This window comes from Gorilla gorilla, chromosome 10, assembly GCF_029281585.2.
Source record: "Gorilla gorilla gorilla isolate KB3781 chromosome 10, NHGRI_mGorGor1-v2.1_pri, whole genome shotgun sequence".
NCBI lineage: Eukaryota > Metazoa > Chordata > Mammalia > Primates > Hominidae > Gorilla > Gorilla gorilla.
In genome coordinates, this window is record NC_073234.2 from 89,160,649 (window position 1) to 89,177,355 (window position 16,707).

The window sequence follows — 16,707 nt, forward strand, 5'->3', positions numbered from 1 at the left end:
CCAAAGGTTTTATTTTTCTTTTCTATTTTCCTTTTATTCTTAGTTGGCACATACAATTATATATATTTTTGGGATACAGTGCAATATTTTGAAACATGTATACAATGTGCAATGATCAAATCAGGGTATTTAACATATCTATCACCTTGAACATTCATCATTCGTGTTGTGAACATTAAAAATCCTCTCTTCTAGCGTTTGTAAATATACACTAAATTATTTTTAACCATATTCATCCTAAACTGCTACAGAACATTAGAATGTATTCCTCCCATCCAGGTGTAGCTTTATATCCACTGACCAAACTCTCTTTGTCCCCCCTATTCCCACTACTTCTCCAGATGCTAATAACCACAACTCCACTCTCTACCTTTGTAAGCTCAATTTTCCTTTAGCTCCCACATATGAGTGAGAACATGTGATATTTATCTTTCTGTGCCTGACTTATTTCACTTAACCTAATGTCCTCCAGTATCATGCATGTTGCCACAAATGAAAGGATTTTCTTCTTTTTTTATGGCTGAACAGTATCCCATTGTGACTACATACCACATTTTCTTTGTCCATACATCTTTTGATGTTGATGCCATATTTTTGCTATTGTGAATAAAGATGCAGAAAGCATGGAGTTCAAATATCTCTTTGATACACTGATTTCCTTTCCTTTGGATATAATACTCAGTAATTGGATTGCTGGATCATATGGTAATTATACTTTTCATTTTTAGGGAAACCTACATACAGTTTTCCATCATACATGCATTAGTTTACATTCCCACCAACAGTATATGTTTTAAGAGTTCTCTGAAATGATTATTTTAAAATATAGTTATTATAAATAAATGAAAACTGCTTTAATAGATCTTACCATTTCAAATGGTTACAAGAAAGAAAATTATTTGCTTTTACAGATTATTTGTTTTTCAACTCTGTGACTTGGAAAGGGACTAAGTATACTCACAAAGCAAAAAAATAGTGTAACTTCATTAAACATGCTAATTTAGATTCCTCTTAAAAATGCCAAACTATATTTTATTACTTTTTCAATTACAATTAATCTATTTTTGAAGTTCTAATTAAATGCCTGAATGAGAAAAAATGTTCTTGTTTTAGTTTTTAAAGGATTAGTGGTTGTTTCATTGACTGAAACATGAAATATGAATTAAATTTATTTCTGGATGCAATAACAAAATTTTAGGTTTTGAGTAACAGTGAACTGAAAACTTTAGAAATATTGTGTATGTGTTTTATTTTAACTGTGTTCTCTTAAAATGTTGTAAAAAAGTATATTTCCAGTTTAAACTGGCATATCTTAAATTTGCATTTGGGGACAGAGATGGATATTAGCACCATGCTTTGAAAATTTTAGTTCTTACTTTCAATTATTGAAAGTATTATTTTGTCTCACCAGAAGAATATAACTGCCACAGTTCAAGTTATCATAGATATCCCCTGTGGTATCATATTTTACTCCATGAGAGTCTATGTGTGTTGATGTATAAAGATATGCTTACTGTAAATATATAAAAATTTTTCTTCAAACCTTTTGTCTGTCTATACTCTCTAAATAATTGGTTTGACTTGGGAAAAAGTCTTAATTTAAAAGTGAAATTTCTTCAAATTTTCAAAGACCATTAATTATTTCACAGAATTTTATTATTTTTAGAAAAGTATATTTAGTGAGGGAATATAATGATAGAACATTTTTATTATTCATATAAGTTTTACATCAGCTAATTTAAATAAGATACAGCATTTCCTTTGTAATTCATGTGTATTTGGTTGGAAAAATAGGACTAGTTTACTGATGAAGTGAGTAGACACATGGGAAAAAACTGGAACAAGTTCTAACACTGTAGGATCTTAGTTTAATATACAAACCAGGGTTGATAAAGTGAATAACAGAGAAACATTAAAATATGAACCATAGGCCAGGTGCGGTGGCTTGTGCCTGTAATCTCAGCACTTTCAGAGGCTGGGGTGCGTGGATCACTTGAGGTGAGGAGTTCAAGACCAGCCTGGCCAACAAGGTGAAACCCCGTCTCTACTAAAAATATAAAAATCAGCTGGGCATGATGGCATGTCCCCATACTTCCAGCTACTCAAGAGGCTGAGTTAGGAGAGTCGCTTGAGCCTGGGAGGCAGAGATTGCAGTGAGCCGAGATCGCACCACTGCACTCCAGCCTGGGCAACAGAGTGAGACTGAGTCTCAAATAAATAAATATATATATGAATATAATCCCCAAAACACGAATCATGGTTAAATCTCTAAATATCTTTGGTTTTGGTTTTATTTTCATAATTAGTTGATGTAAAAAGAGTGATCAAGGAGAAAAAATCTATTAAAAGAAATTCTAACCAAAATGTTACTTTTTCAGATTATCAAGTCTGCCGTGATGTCTATCTACATTTGGGCAAGAATACAAATGAAGGTTCACCTGAAAGTTATGAAGGAGGCTAAGAAATTGTTACATGACACGTAATATAATTTTCTACCATGTAAAATATACCTCTATAAAAACAGAATTGAAGCACATGTGGAATGATATGTTTTTTGTGTCACAGAAAGTCCACAAAATATGAAATATAGCTGTATTTCAATGATATTGTACATGTCTTGGTGTTCCTTGCTGGAACAGTGATATCTGTATTATTAGAAATAAATATAAATTACTTCTATGGTTTTTATAGTTTTAGATCTTAACATTTAAGTCTTTATCCCATCTTGAGTTAATTTTTGTAGAAGATGTAAGGAAGGGGTCCGGTTTCAGTTTTCTGCATATGGCTAGCCAGTTTTCCCAACACCATTTATTAAATAGGGAATCCTTTCCCCATTGCTTGTTTTTGTCAGGTTTGTCAAAGATCAGATGGTTGTAGATGTGTGGCATTATTTCTGAGGCCTCTGTTCTGTTCCATTGGTCTATATATCTGTTTTGGTACCAGTACCATGCTGTTTTGATTACTGTGCCTTTTAGTATAGTTTGAAGTCAGGTAGCATGATGCCTCCAGCTATAGTTTGAAGTGAGGTAGCATGATGCCTCTTTCTACTTAGTATTGTCTCAGCTATGTGGGCTCTTTTTTGGTTCTATATGAAATTTAAAGTAGTTTTTTCTAATTCTGTGAAGAAAGTCAATGGTAGCTTTATGGGGATACCATTCAGGACATAGGCATGGGCAAAGACTTCATGAGTAAAACACCAAAAGCAATGGCAACAAAAGCCAAAATTGAATTGGATCTAATTAAGCTAAAGAGCTTCTGCACAGCAAAAGAAACTAGCATCAGAGTGAACAGGCAACCTACAGAATGGGAGAAAATTTTTGCAATCTACTCATCTGACAAAGGGCTAATATCCAGAATCTACAGAGAACTCAAACAAATTTACAAGAGAAAAACAAACAACTCCATCAAAAAGTGGGCGAAGGATGTGAGCAGACACTTCTCAAAAGAAGACATTTATGCAGCCAACAAACATATGTAAAAAAGCTCATCATCACTGGTCATCAGAGAAATGCAAATAAAAACCACAATGAGATACTATCTCATGCCAGTTAGAATGGCAATCATTAAATAGTCAAGAAATAACAGATGCTAGAGAGGATATGGAGAAATAGAAACACTTTTACACTGTTGGTGGGAGTGTAATTTCAGAAGCATGTGCTCCTTGTGGAAGACAGTGTGGCGATTCCTCAAGGATCTAGAACCAGAAATACCATTTGACCCAGCAATCTCATTACTGGATATATACCTGAAATATTATAAATCATTCTACCATAAAGACACATGCACACATATGTTTATTGCAGTACTGTTTACAATAGCAAAGACTTGGAACCAACCCAAATGCCCATCAATAATAGACTGGATAAAGAAAATGTGGCACATATCCACCATGGAATACTATGCAACCATAAAAAGGGTGAGTTCATGTCCTTTGCAGGGACATTGATGAAGCTGGAAACCATCACTCTCAGCAAACTGATACAGAAACAGAAACCCAAACACTGCATGTTCTTACTCATAAGTGGGAGTTGAACAATGAGAACACATGGACACATGGAGGGGAACATCACACACCAGGGCCTGTTGGGGGATGGAGGGCTTGGGGAGGGATAGCATTAGGATAAATACCTAATATAGATGATGGGTTGATGGGGGCAGCAAACCACCATGGCACGTGTATACCTATGTAACAAACCTGCACATTCTGCACATGTATCCCAGAACTTAAAGTATACATATAAAAAAGAAATAAACATAAATTGCAAATTATTATATATAATATACATTTGTATTTCAGATAAATCACAAAATAATAATATTGTAATTGCTAATTTGTGATCATTTGTGTTCTGTTGACAATAACGCCCAATTATATATTTGAGTCATTATAATTCTAAGATAGTCATTAAGTAATTTCAATTTAGATATATTTTGCTCTATTGAAACAGGAACAACAGTAATTATCAATATAATTTTTCAGACCTTATATGAATTCAGATATTAACCATTGATATCATACTTAAAGCCTGTAAAAAATCATATATAATGATTGATAGAAGCTATTGAAATTTTTTATTATATGCAACTTTCTTACTTATATTCCAATTTTTACTATCTATTAGCAATATATAAATCCATTCAGTACTTCTTAAATATTTTTAATTGTTTTTAAGGTATAGTATTATAAAGAAATCAGAAAATAGCTCAATTTACTATTTATATTTTTTCAAGGAAAATTTACCTTGATTGATAGTAGCCAGGAAAGAATCTGAAAATAATGATTGGGTTATTCATTTGGATTTTTTGTATATAATTCTTTCTCAGTCATGCAAGTAATTTTTGTTTTTCTGTTCTAATTTTCTTGGAATATTGAAATGCTACTTTAGTTGAATATTTCACATGTACTACCTTTGATTACCTTTTTTCTTCAATTTCTTTCTTAAAATTAAATAGCCAAAAGTTATATTTTTAGGTTTTTAAAACTTTTTATAACAATTTATTTTGCAAGAATTTATTGTATTTATGCTATCTGAAAAATTTATTGATTTTATTGTCTTTTCTCTTTATTAAACCATGTCTGTTTCCTATGAGAGCAATGAAACAACTCACGAATATTTAATTTGGACATGATTGCAACAGACGAGAAAGAAGATTTCTCGGGGGCCAAAACAGTGTTAGGAGACTTGATGTTTTGGTTATGTATGATTTCATGCCAGTTTTGAGCATTAGATCCTGAGTAACATAGGCATCCATATGTTCTCTCATATGTTTATTTATTTTTTAACCTGCTTTTGAGATGTAGCACTCTCTAAAGCCAAAGCCTAGAGTAGAGAAGTATAGGAGCAGTTACAGATAATTCTTTTTGCCTTCATCATACCCATCCTAGATTGGCTGCCTGACTTCACTATCACTTACTGACTTGGACCTGGTATTTTCTTAGGACTGTTTATAGTGATAGCCCCTGTGATTGAGTTTTGAGAATCCTGTTGGTTTATTCCATTGTCTCAGATATTTTACTCTTGTGACTAACTTTGCTGTCTAAAATACGTTTGATGCCCTGACTACACCTGCTGCCAATTTGTCTCCTCCACCAAAAACTATCCTATTCAACTCTTGTTTCCTCCCCTCTCTTTGCTAAGCTACTACAGCTAAAATTAGCCATAATTTCTTTTAAAACACATAGTTTGCTTAATGTGGGCTGAAATAAAAATTGTGACAAGACATAAAATTTAATAAACTGTGATAGTACAATAATACATAGGAAATGTATTATTATTTCACTACCTATTGAAGGACTAAACTAATATTCAGTTTATTACCCAGATACTTCCATGCCTCATTTCTCATTTTTCATTATGAAACAAAGATCAAAATATAATCATTTAAATAGAGTTGAAATTCTATTTCACTTTGGAAAAAAAGTACACACTTTTAAATGTAGATCAAAGTGAATAAAGTCAATACAATGAAAGAATATAAGCTAAATACTTTTGAGAACAGAATTTGCATTGCCAAATATATAAAAGAATTTCAGCCTTAAAAAGAAAGGCTGTTATTGAGTAAAATGGTCTCTTGTGTGGTTGCAATGGAAGGAAGTTTTCCATCTGTGTCTGGAATTAATAGCATCTGAAAAAAGAAATTGAATGCACAATGATTCTTCTACTTGGCAATATGAACATATATTAGCTGCCTTGAGATAAAAAAACACCCAGAAGCAAAGAATATTAAATGAAACAATGGTGAGTTAGATAACTATTGTGAGCTACAGAGAGAAGATGGAAAGTTGTAATGCATTTATATGAAGCCAGGCACCACAATTAGCACTGGAAAGTGCTGTATGGAACAAAATTAAGAATGCTCTTAGCTAGCTCCCTTGCTAGTGACCTTAAGGAATTCCTTTAGAATAGACCAGTTTACAGACTTGATGGTATTTGCAAGAGGAAAATGAATGTAGGGAAGCACATAGGGACCCAGAAAATGGCAAGAAAAATAAAATCATTTGTTGGTAAGCCCTTTGACCATTGCATGAATGTAGACATTTTTAAAAATAATGTAAAAACAAAACAGAAGATAGAATCATGATTTTTAGAAGAAATGAGACTCAAAGATCAGTTTATCTAGCCTCTCAATCATTAAACAAAGTTCTAGAGTAATGAGAATATATTTGTTCCAAGGAGAATATTGTTAATTAAAAAAATTTTAAGAGTCATATTTTCACAAATCAAAACACTACTTAATTTATACCCTATATTTTTATAATGACTTTCAAGCTAAAAATGATGTGATTTCTAGGGGACTTAAAAATTTGTTGTATATGTGATGTTGTTATTAAAATAGCAATTGCTTTAGCTGAGTCAGTTTGCCTCTTACCTAGAATTTTTGCAGGAAAAGCTGAATTTAAGTAATTAAGTGTGACAGTTAAGTATTGCACATAACTTGTTACCAATATATTTTATATATCAAATCACTATTCAGATCATGTCAGAGGAAACATAATTTAACTGATAATATTTTTTAAGGATGAGGTATAAACACCTGCTAAAGAGGAAGCAGAAAATAACAATTTTTAGTGAGTATAGAAGTATAATAATTTCTAGGGCATTTACTCTTTAAAAATATTTATGGGCCAGGAGCGGTGGCTCACGCCTGTAATCCCAGCTCTTTGGGAGGCCGAGGCAGGCGGATCACGAGGTCAGGAATTCGAGACCATCCTGACTAACATGGTGAAATCTTGTCTCTACTAAAAATACAAAAAATTAGCTGGGCATAGTGGCGGGCACCTGTAGTCCCAGCTACTAGGGAGGCTGAGGCAGGAGAATGCCGTGAACCCAGGAGGCAGAGCTTGCAATGAGCCGAGATCCCGCTACTGCACCTCAGACTGGGCAACAGAGCGAGATTCTGTCTAAAAAAAAAAAATATATATATTTTATATATATATAAATTCATATATATATGAATTTGATACTTAACCTGTATACTAAACTCTATAAGAAATATCAGTATTTTTAAATTTTTTACTTATAATTTTAAAAACTTGATGTGAAGAATAAAGTGTGCCTATAATGACAAAGTACTTTTTAATGCATTTGTGCAGCTACTTCATTTAAACTTGCTGATATGTTTTGGATGTTTGTCTCTTCAAAGTTTCAGGTGGAAATGTGATTCCCAATTTTAGAGGTGGGGCTTGGTGGCAAGTGATTGGATCATGGGGGTGGATCCCTCATGAATGGTTTAGCACCATTCCCTTGGTGATAAATGAGTTTCTCAAACAATTAGTGCATGTGAGGTCTGCTTGTTTAAAAGAATCTAGGACCCCCTGCCCTTCTCTCTCTCTCTCTGGCTCCCACTCTCTCCATGTGACGTGCTTGCTCCCCCTTTACCTTTCACCATGACTGTAAACTTCCTGAGGTCCTAGCCAGAAGCAGATGCTGGCAACATGTTTCCTGTACAGCCTACAGAACTGTGAACTAATTAAACTTCTTTTCTCTATAAATTACCCAGTCTCAGGTATTTATTCATAGAGATGCAAAAACAGAATGACACACTTGCCTAGTAAAAATGTGTTGGTATTAAATGCGTTGTTTTTATTAAAAATTGTAATAACACTTTTAATTCCTTTGCTCATTCATGGATGCAACATTTCAGTAGATATTTTTTACTTAGAGGACTGTGAGTGTTAGAAATTTTTATTATTTTACATGAAAGATAAGCTAATACAATTGTGTCAGTAAGTCTAGACATTTTCCAATGGTAATAAATGCCTAAATAGTTTCAAGGGCTCTCTCTCTGTGTTTATGTTGACTGTTGAAACATATTTATGGGACATATTTGGATTGAGCTGAATGCTTTTACATTTTAAGAACAACTTCTGGGAAATAATATGTAAACAGATGAAAATAAAACTCTAAAAAGATGTTCCTGATTAAGTCCTATGATCAGTGCTACAAACACATTCCTTCACAACACTGTGGGCAAGTTCTTTGGCACATCATTTAACATCCTAAAAACTAGGCCTCCTTCTCATGGTTTTGCACAGCAGTCAAGTATTTTAAAATTCCATGTATATATAACCTTGTTAACAGCATTGAGGTTTTCTCATACATGTGCATTTGCCTAGAATATTCTATATTCAGCCCTCCCGTTTTTTATAGTAGGGTTAATTCCAACTGCTCCTTCAAGACACAACTTTAAATAAGACAGAGCTATACTCACTCATCACTCAACTTTGCTAATAGTCCCATCATCTCATATATAACTATTTTTGTAATAATCAGTTTAATATCATACTATAATAGTGTAATGATGGATACTCATAAATGTAATTATGCATATGATTATTATGTACAATTATCTACCACTCACTAGAGACAGCTCTACAAATTGAAAAATGAGAAGAAACAGTTCTGTGATATAAGATACTATAGAATAAGAAATGCCTAATGTTTGCGAAGAGAAAAGAAGGATGCTTTGGAGAATTCTAGGAAGCATATACCAAATAAAGGAGGTTGACTTTCATTATTTAAAAAAAGGTAATGAGTGACAAATATAATTTTTAAATGAGAAGTGAAACTTAAATATACTTTTGAAATATTCCCATCAAGAATAATTAAAATTTCTTTTTAAGTTTGGGGCCTAAATGGTTGCCATGAGCAGTTGTGATTTTAGAAGAAGAACAGAAGAAAACAGAAGAAACTGTTCTCTGCATATGCAGTTGATTAAGAATCTATTACTATACGCAGAGAAGAGAAAAAATCAATATTTTTTATAAGCTACATTATCTGTATTACAAGAAGTTCTCTTTCATACATAACAAGTTATTTCTCTCATTGTTTCATAATTACCCATACATTAAATATTTACAGTTTTGTTCTTCTTTAAAGGTATAGAGAAACTGGTGGCCACTATTTATAGAATGATTCTATTTGCTATTAAAATTAACCAAATACAATTTTTGCCTTTTCAAAGTATTTTAAATATTTTGAGATTTAATGCTACATTGAATAGAGCAATCTTTCCATGAATTAAGTGTTTCCTAAATATGATGAATATACTTTAAGGTAACATGTCTCTATTTTTTTATGAAACCAGAGTGCCCTATGTAAAAACAAGGGCCACAGATTAATGAAAATATTCGAGAAATATTATTTTTGCTATCCCTTTTCAAGCACACCAATCATAATGCTAGCTCCTAACATTTATAAAGTACTTAAAATGTACTAGCTATTGTTATAATCAGTTTACATATTGTAAATCATTTAATCATTGCAAAAAATTTTGTAAAGTGATTTGTTATCCTCATTTGATGGATAAAACTGAAACATAAAATGATAAAAAGCCCTGCCTATTCTCATATGATAAACACTTGTGGAGATTCGAACGTTACCAATCTAGCTCAAAGCACAGCCAAATTCTTTGTCAGTTCATAGCAAGGATGGTCTTTACTGCAGTTTCCAATAACGCGTTTACCTGTTTCATCTGAAGCCTCTTCAGAATGGTCTTATTTCTCATATTTCTATCAGCATTTGGGTAATGACCACTTAACTAATCTCTAAAGAGTTCAAAACTTTCCGTAGTCTTCTTTTCTTCAAATCTCTCACAACAATTTAAACTTTTTCTATTGTGCTCCTTCAAATTATTCTACCTTCTTCTGCTCATTACCCAGTTTCACAGCTGTTTTCACGTATTCAGTTGTTATTAGCGACACCACCCTCCTGGTACCAATTTTCTGTCTTTATTTTCTGTTCTTAGAATACCTAAAACCGACTTATTTATAAAGAACATAAATACACTTATTACAAGTATGAAGACTAAGAAGTCCCAGCTTGAGGGACTTCTTACAAAGGAAGAAGAAACAAAATAGAATTGGGTTTTTTATTTTAATTACTATTTTTTGAGACAGAGTCTCACTCTGTCCCCAGGTTGGAGTGCAGTGGCACGATTTCAGCTCACTGCAAGCTCCGCAAACCGGGTTCACGCCATTCTGCTGCCTCAGCCTCCCGAGTTAGCTGGGACTACAGGTGCCTGCCACTGCGCCTGGCTTTTTTTTTGGTATTTTCAGTAGAGATGGGGTTTCACCGTGTTAGCCAGGATGGTCTCGATCTCCTGACCTCGTGATCCGCCCACCTCGGCCTCCCAAAGTGCTGGGATTACAGGCGTGAGCCACCGCGCCCAGCCAGAATTGGGTTTTCTTAAAGGCTGGGGAGGATAATGGAGAGGGGGAAAAAGAAGAGGTTGGTTAATGGATATGAAATTACAGCTAGATAAAGATTACATTGTAAAATTATTTAGCACTGTAGAGTGACTACAGTTAACAACAATTTTTTGTAGATTTCCAAATAGCCTGAAGAGAAGATTATGAATGTTCCTAACACAAAAGAATTATAAATGTTTGAGACGGATTTGCTAATTATCCTGATTTGATATATTACATTTTGTACACATATATTAAAATATCACACTGTATAATATGTGCAATTGTTATAAGCCAATTAAAAATAACAAATATAAATAAATGTTAAAATACCTCTTTTCTGCATTAAAAGGATACACTACATTGTATTAATAAAATGTGATTTTCTTTAATTTCCTTAAGAATGTTTCCATAAATATCAAATTAATATTAAATATATTTTTCTAGGAATACTGATGAAGACCAATATTAAGATTTTTATCTTTTTATTTATTCATTTATTTAAAATTTTTCTTCCAGCTTTTACTTTAAATTCAGGGGATACATGCAAAATTTTGTTACATGTGTAAATTGGGTGTTGTGGTTGTTTTATATGCAAATTATTTTATCACCCAGGTAGTGAGCATAGTACCCAATAGATAGTTTTTCTATTCTTACTCTCCTCTCAGTCTCCATCCTCAAGTAGTCCCTGATGTCTCTTGTTCTTCTTTTTGTATCCATGTGTACTCAATGTATAGCTCCTACTTATAAGTGAGAATATGTGGTATTTGGTTTTCTGTTATGGCATTAATTCCTTTAGGATAATGGCCTCCAGCAGCATCCATGTTGCTGTAAAGGACAAAATTTAATTCTTTTTTTATGGCCATATAGTATTCTATGGTGTACATGTACAAATTTTATTTTTCAAGTCCACTGTTGATTGGCATCTAAGTTGATTCCACATCTTTGTTATTGTGAAAAGTGCTGTGATTAACATATGTGTGCATGTGTCTTTTTGGTTGAATAATTTATATTCCTTTAGGTATGTACCCAGTAATGTGATTGTTGGGTCAAATAGTTCTGTTTCAAGTATTTTGAGATTCTCCAAACTGCTTTCCACAGTGGCTGATAATTTACATTCCCACCACCAGTATATAAGTTTTTTCTTTCTTCTTTTTTTTTTGTTTTTGCAACTTCACTGTCATCTTTTTTTTTTTTTGACTTTTTAATAGCCATTTTGACTGGTGTGAGAAGGTATCTCATTGTGCATTTGATTTGCACTTCTCTAAAGATTAGTGAGGTTAAACATTTTTTCAAATGTTTGTTAGCTGCATATATGTCTGCTTTTTAAAAGTGACTGTTCATATTCTTTGCCTATTTTTATGGGGTTGTTTACCCTATAGATTCTGGGTATTAGACATTTGTCAGATGCATAGTTTGCAAATATTTTCTCCTGCTCTGTAGGTTGTATGTTTACTCCATATGTATGTATATGTGTGTATATATATATTTTTTGTTTGTTTGTTTTTTTGCTGTGCAGAAACTCTTTAGCTCAATTAGGTCCCACTTATCAATTTTTGTTTTGGTTAGAATTGCTTTTGGAGTCTTCATTATAAAATATTTGCCGGGGCCTATGTCCAGAGTGGTATGTTCTAGTTTTCTTCTAGGGTTCATGTAATTTTAGGTTTTACATTTAAATTTTTAATCCATCTTGAGTTTATTTTTGTATATGGTGTAAAGGAAGGGTCCAGTTTCAATCTTGTGCATGTGGCTAGCAAATTATCTCTGCAGCATTTATGGAATAGAAAGTAATTTCCCTATTGTTTGTTTTTCTCAACTTTGTTGAAGATTAGATGGTTGTAGGTGCATGGCTTTATTTCTGGGTTCCCTAACCTTGTCCATTGGTCTATGTGTTTGTTTTTGTACCAGTACCATGCAGTTTTATTTACTGTAGCCTTGTAGCGTAGTTTGAAGTTGAGTTGTATAACATCTTCTATTGGATTGCAGCCCAAACTACAACACCAAAAATACTTTGCTAATATAACCCCAATAAAACCAATGGGAAGAATTCAGCCACAAATTAAGACCCTTGCAGAAAACTTCAGACCTCTGAAAATATCTAGAAATAAAACCAACTAAATATATGCAAATTACACCAGAGTTAAAAGAATATCAGCCCACACAAATGAGAAATATCTAGCACAAGAACTCTGGCAACTCTAGAACCCAGAGTTTCTTACCTCCAAATGATCCCACTAGCTCTTCAGCAATGATTAACCAGAGTGAAATGGCTGAAATGACAGACAGAATTCAAAATCTGGATGGCAGCAAAGATTTTTGAGATTCAGGAGAAAGTTAAAACTCAATCCAAGAATTCTATGGAATCCAATAAAAATATTCAAGAGTTCAAAGATGAAATAGTCATTTTAAGAAATAACCAAACTGATGTGATAAAACTGAAAAACTCACTATGAGAATTTCTTAACACAGTCAGAAGTATTAACAGCAGAATATAGCAAGCTGAGGAAAGAATCTCAGAGGTTTAAGCCCAGTTTTTTGAATCAACTTAAGCAGACCTAAATAAAGAAAAAAAGAATAAAAAACAATGAATTAAAGCTTTGAGGAATATGGGGTTATGTAAAGAGTACAAACCTATAACTAACTGGCACCCCTGAAAGAGAGGGAGAGTAAACAACTTAGAAAACCTATTCGAAGATATTGTTCATGAAAATTTCCCCAATCTTGCTAAAGAGATTGCAATTCAAATTCAGAAAACTCAGAGAACCTCTGAAAAATACTATATAAGACAACCGTTGTCAAGAAATAAAGTCTCAGATTCTCCAAGGTCATCATGAAAAGAAAAAAACATTAAAGACAGCTAGAAAGAAGGGGCAGGTCACCTACAAAGGGAATTCCACTGGGTTAGTTGTGGAACTTCCAGCAGAAATCTTAAAAGCCCAAAGCATTGGGGTCTATATTCAGCATCCTTAAATAAAATAAATTTCAACAAAGAATGTTATATTCAGCCATAGTAAGCAACATAAGCCAAGGAGAAATAATGTCCTTTTCAAACAAGCAAATGCTAAAGGAATTAGTTATCAACACACCTGCCTTAGAATAGATCCATAAGAGAATGCTGAACATGTTGCTAGCCACCACAAAACCACACTTAAGTTCACACACCCCAGACACTATAAAACAACTACACGATCAAGTCTGCATAACAACCAGCTAACAGCATGATGACAGAATCAAATCCACACATATCTATATTAATCTTGAACATAAATGGGCTAAATGCTCCACTTAACAAGAAACAGAATTTGAAGTTGGATAAAGTATCAAGACCCAAGTGTATGCTGTCTTCAGGAGACTCATCTCACATGAAATGACAAAATAGGCTGAAAGTATTGGGATGAAGAAAAATCAAGCAAGCAGAAAACAAAAAAGAGCAAGAGTTGCTATTCTTATTTGAGACAAAACAGAGTTTAGTAATGATCAAAAAAGACAGAGCATTACATAATAATAAAGAGTTCAATTCAACATGAGGTTTTTATTTTTTTAAAAATTCATTAGATTCTGCCCCCACAGTATCCTTTAAGATGATTTTACTATTGAAATCATGAATCTCATACATTGCCTTGGTGATTTGCTTTATAAAAATTCCATTTGCCATCACTGTGGTATGAATTATGAAGAAAAATATTAAACTACTTAAATCCAAGGCAAAAGCATTTATGGAAAAAAGGAAACTAGATATAACTTCTTATTTCAGTGAAAGATTGATTTTTATAACCAGAATAATGGTATCATAAGTAATTGTATCATTGTTATAGGCTTCATGTCTAGTTTAGATATTTTATTTTGCAAGTTATTAAATTACTGTTGTATTGATATTTTCATTATCTTCATAAAATGTTGCCTTAAGGATTTATTTGTCATTGATTTGCTCAGGTGTAAGTAAAAATATAAAAATTTAACACTTTAAAATTTTTAATAGGATATAAGACACTTAAATATAACATCTACTTAAAATTTTGTTAGAAATTCAATTATTTTTATTATATTAAATTCAGTTATTTAAAATTACACATGGAAGCATAAAACAAGACAGTACTTACTTACCTTACTATAAATATTGTGTGTCATAACACAGGTAATGAACACTTATTCTAGTCACACATTTTGACACTCACAGGTTTACAAAAGATTCTCATGTTCAGGGGAGAATGCAATAATTTCCAGAGACCAGAATTGTTAAATTTAATACACTTAAATAATTTTTGAAAATATTTCTTCCTTTTTCTTTGTTAGATATGGTTCCAGAAAGACTTGGAATATTTTCAAATAAAATAACAGAGTTTTAAAATGTACATAGATCTTTGAGATAGCTAATCCAATTTCTTCAACTTATTAAAAAAATTTTATGTACATCTCTAGTACAAATTTATAAAAAATATGGCTGTGTTATTGGCATATGTACCTTGAGCTTGGCTGATTTATCGATAAATTCCACCTGCCTACAAGGATGAGATCATAGTAGGGTATGTCAGTCACTATGTATAAGTAAGCTGACTAATGATTAATACAGTAAAAGTAATTCTATACATAATAGGATAGTTGAAATTTTTTTTTTGAGATGGAGTCTCACTCTGTCACCCAGGCTGGAGTCCAGTGGTGTGATCTCAGCTCACTGCAAACTCCACCTCCCAGGGTTCAAGAGATTCACCTGCCTCAGCCTCCGGAGTAGCTGGGATTACAGGTGTGTGACCATGCCCAGCTAATTTTTGTATTTTTAGTAGAGATGGGGTTTCATCATGTTGGCCAGGCTGGTGTCGAATTCCTGACCTCATGATCCACCCACCTCAGGCTCCCAAAGTGCTGGGATTACAGGCATGAGCCACCGCACCTGGCCCAATAGTTGCAAATTTTTATACATACATGCATACTTTACTATTTATAAAATGAAGTGGGTACAAATGATGCCATCTAAAGTAATTTCCAGCTTCATAATTCTTAGAGTATATGCTCACTCTTTTCCTAATAGTTTGCAACTACTTTATTAATTTATATATGGAATTATTATATATAGCCTTATATTCTGAATCTCCTTTCTATCTCAAATACCCATATTTATATTCATGTAGCCAACAGTTCAAGGTTATTCACACAAATTAGATTTTACTCTTTCTCTAGGTACCATTTTTACTTTGAAAAATTAATCCTGTATTTTCAAGTTTCTTCATCTATAACATTCTTACAATGCAGATTATGTCACAGAGGTAGGACAGAATAATGTAGACTGAATGTTTATGATGACCCAAATTCACATGTTGAGATCCTAACCCCCAATGTGATAGTATAAGGAGGAATGGTCATTGATAGGTAATCAAGTAATGAGGCTGGAACACTAATGAACAGGATTAGTGCCTGTAACAGCATGTTCTCATACTGCTGTAAAGAACTACCTGAGACTGGGTAATTTATTAAGAAAAGAGGTTTGATTGACTAATGTTTCCACAGGGTCTACAGGAAGCCTGGCTGGGATGCCTCAGAAAACTTACAATCATGGTGGAAGGAGAGAGAGAGAGAGAGTAAAGGGGGAAGCGCTACACACTTTCAAACTACCAGATCTTGTGAGAACTCACTTACTATCACGAGAATAGCAAAAAGGAAGTCTGCCCCCATGATTCAGTCACCTCCCACCAGGCCCCTCCTAATTTGACTTGAGATTTGGATGGTGTATTAGTCAGGGTTCTCTAGAGAGACAGAACTAATAGGATACAAATATATATATATGGGAGATTATTTTATATATGGGAGTTTACTAAGTATTAGTTTACACAATCACAAGGTCCCACAATAGGCTGTCTGCAAGCCTGAGGAACAAGGAGAGCCAGTCCAAGTCTCAAAACTGAAGAACTTGGAGTTTGATGTTCAAGGACAGGAAGCATCCAGCATGGGACAAAGATGTAGGCTGGGAGGCTGGGTCCATCTCTCCTTTTCATGTTTTTCTGCCTGCTTTATATTCGCTGGCA

At 33.3% G+C, this 16,707-nt stretch overlaps 1 long non-coding RNA gene across 2 annotated transcripts in view; it reads left to right on the forward strand.

The window, feature by feature from the left end:
- LOC109029113 (uncharacterized) overlaps nt 1-16,294 on the forward strand; it is a 101,024-nt gene extending 84,730 nt beyond the window's left edge. Inside the window, exons 5-6 of one of the 2 annotated variants that reach the window (XR_008670072.1) lie at nt 2,379-2,479; nt 16,193-16,294. This is a non-coding gene — a long non-coding RNA (uncharacterized lncRNA). Of the gene's footprint in view, nt 1-2,378; nt 2,526-16,192 lie in introns of those variants that run through there. The other variant, XR_008670073.2, reaches the window with a different exon arrangement.
- Nucleotides 16,295-16,707: the final 413 nt, after the last annotated feature.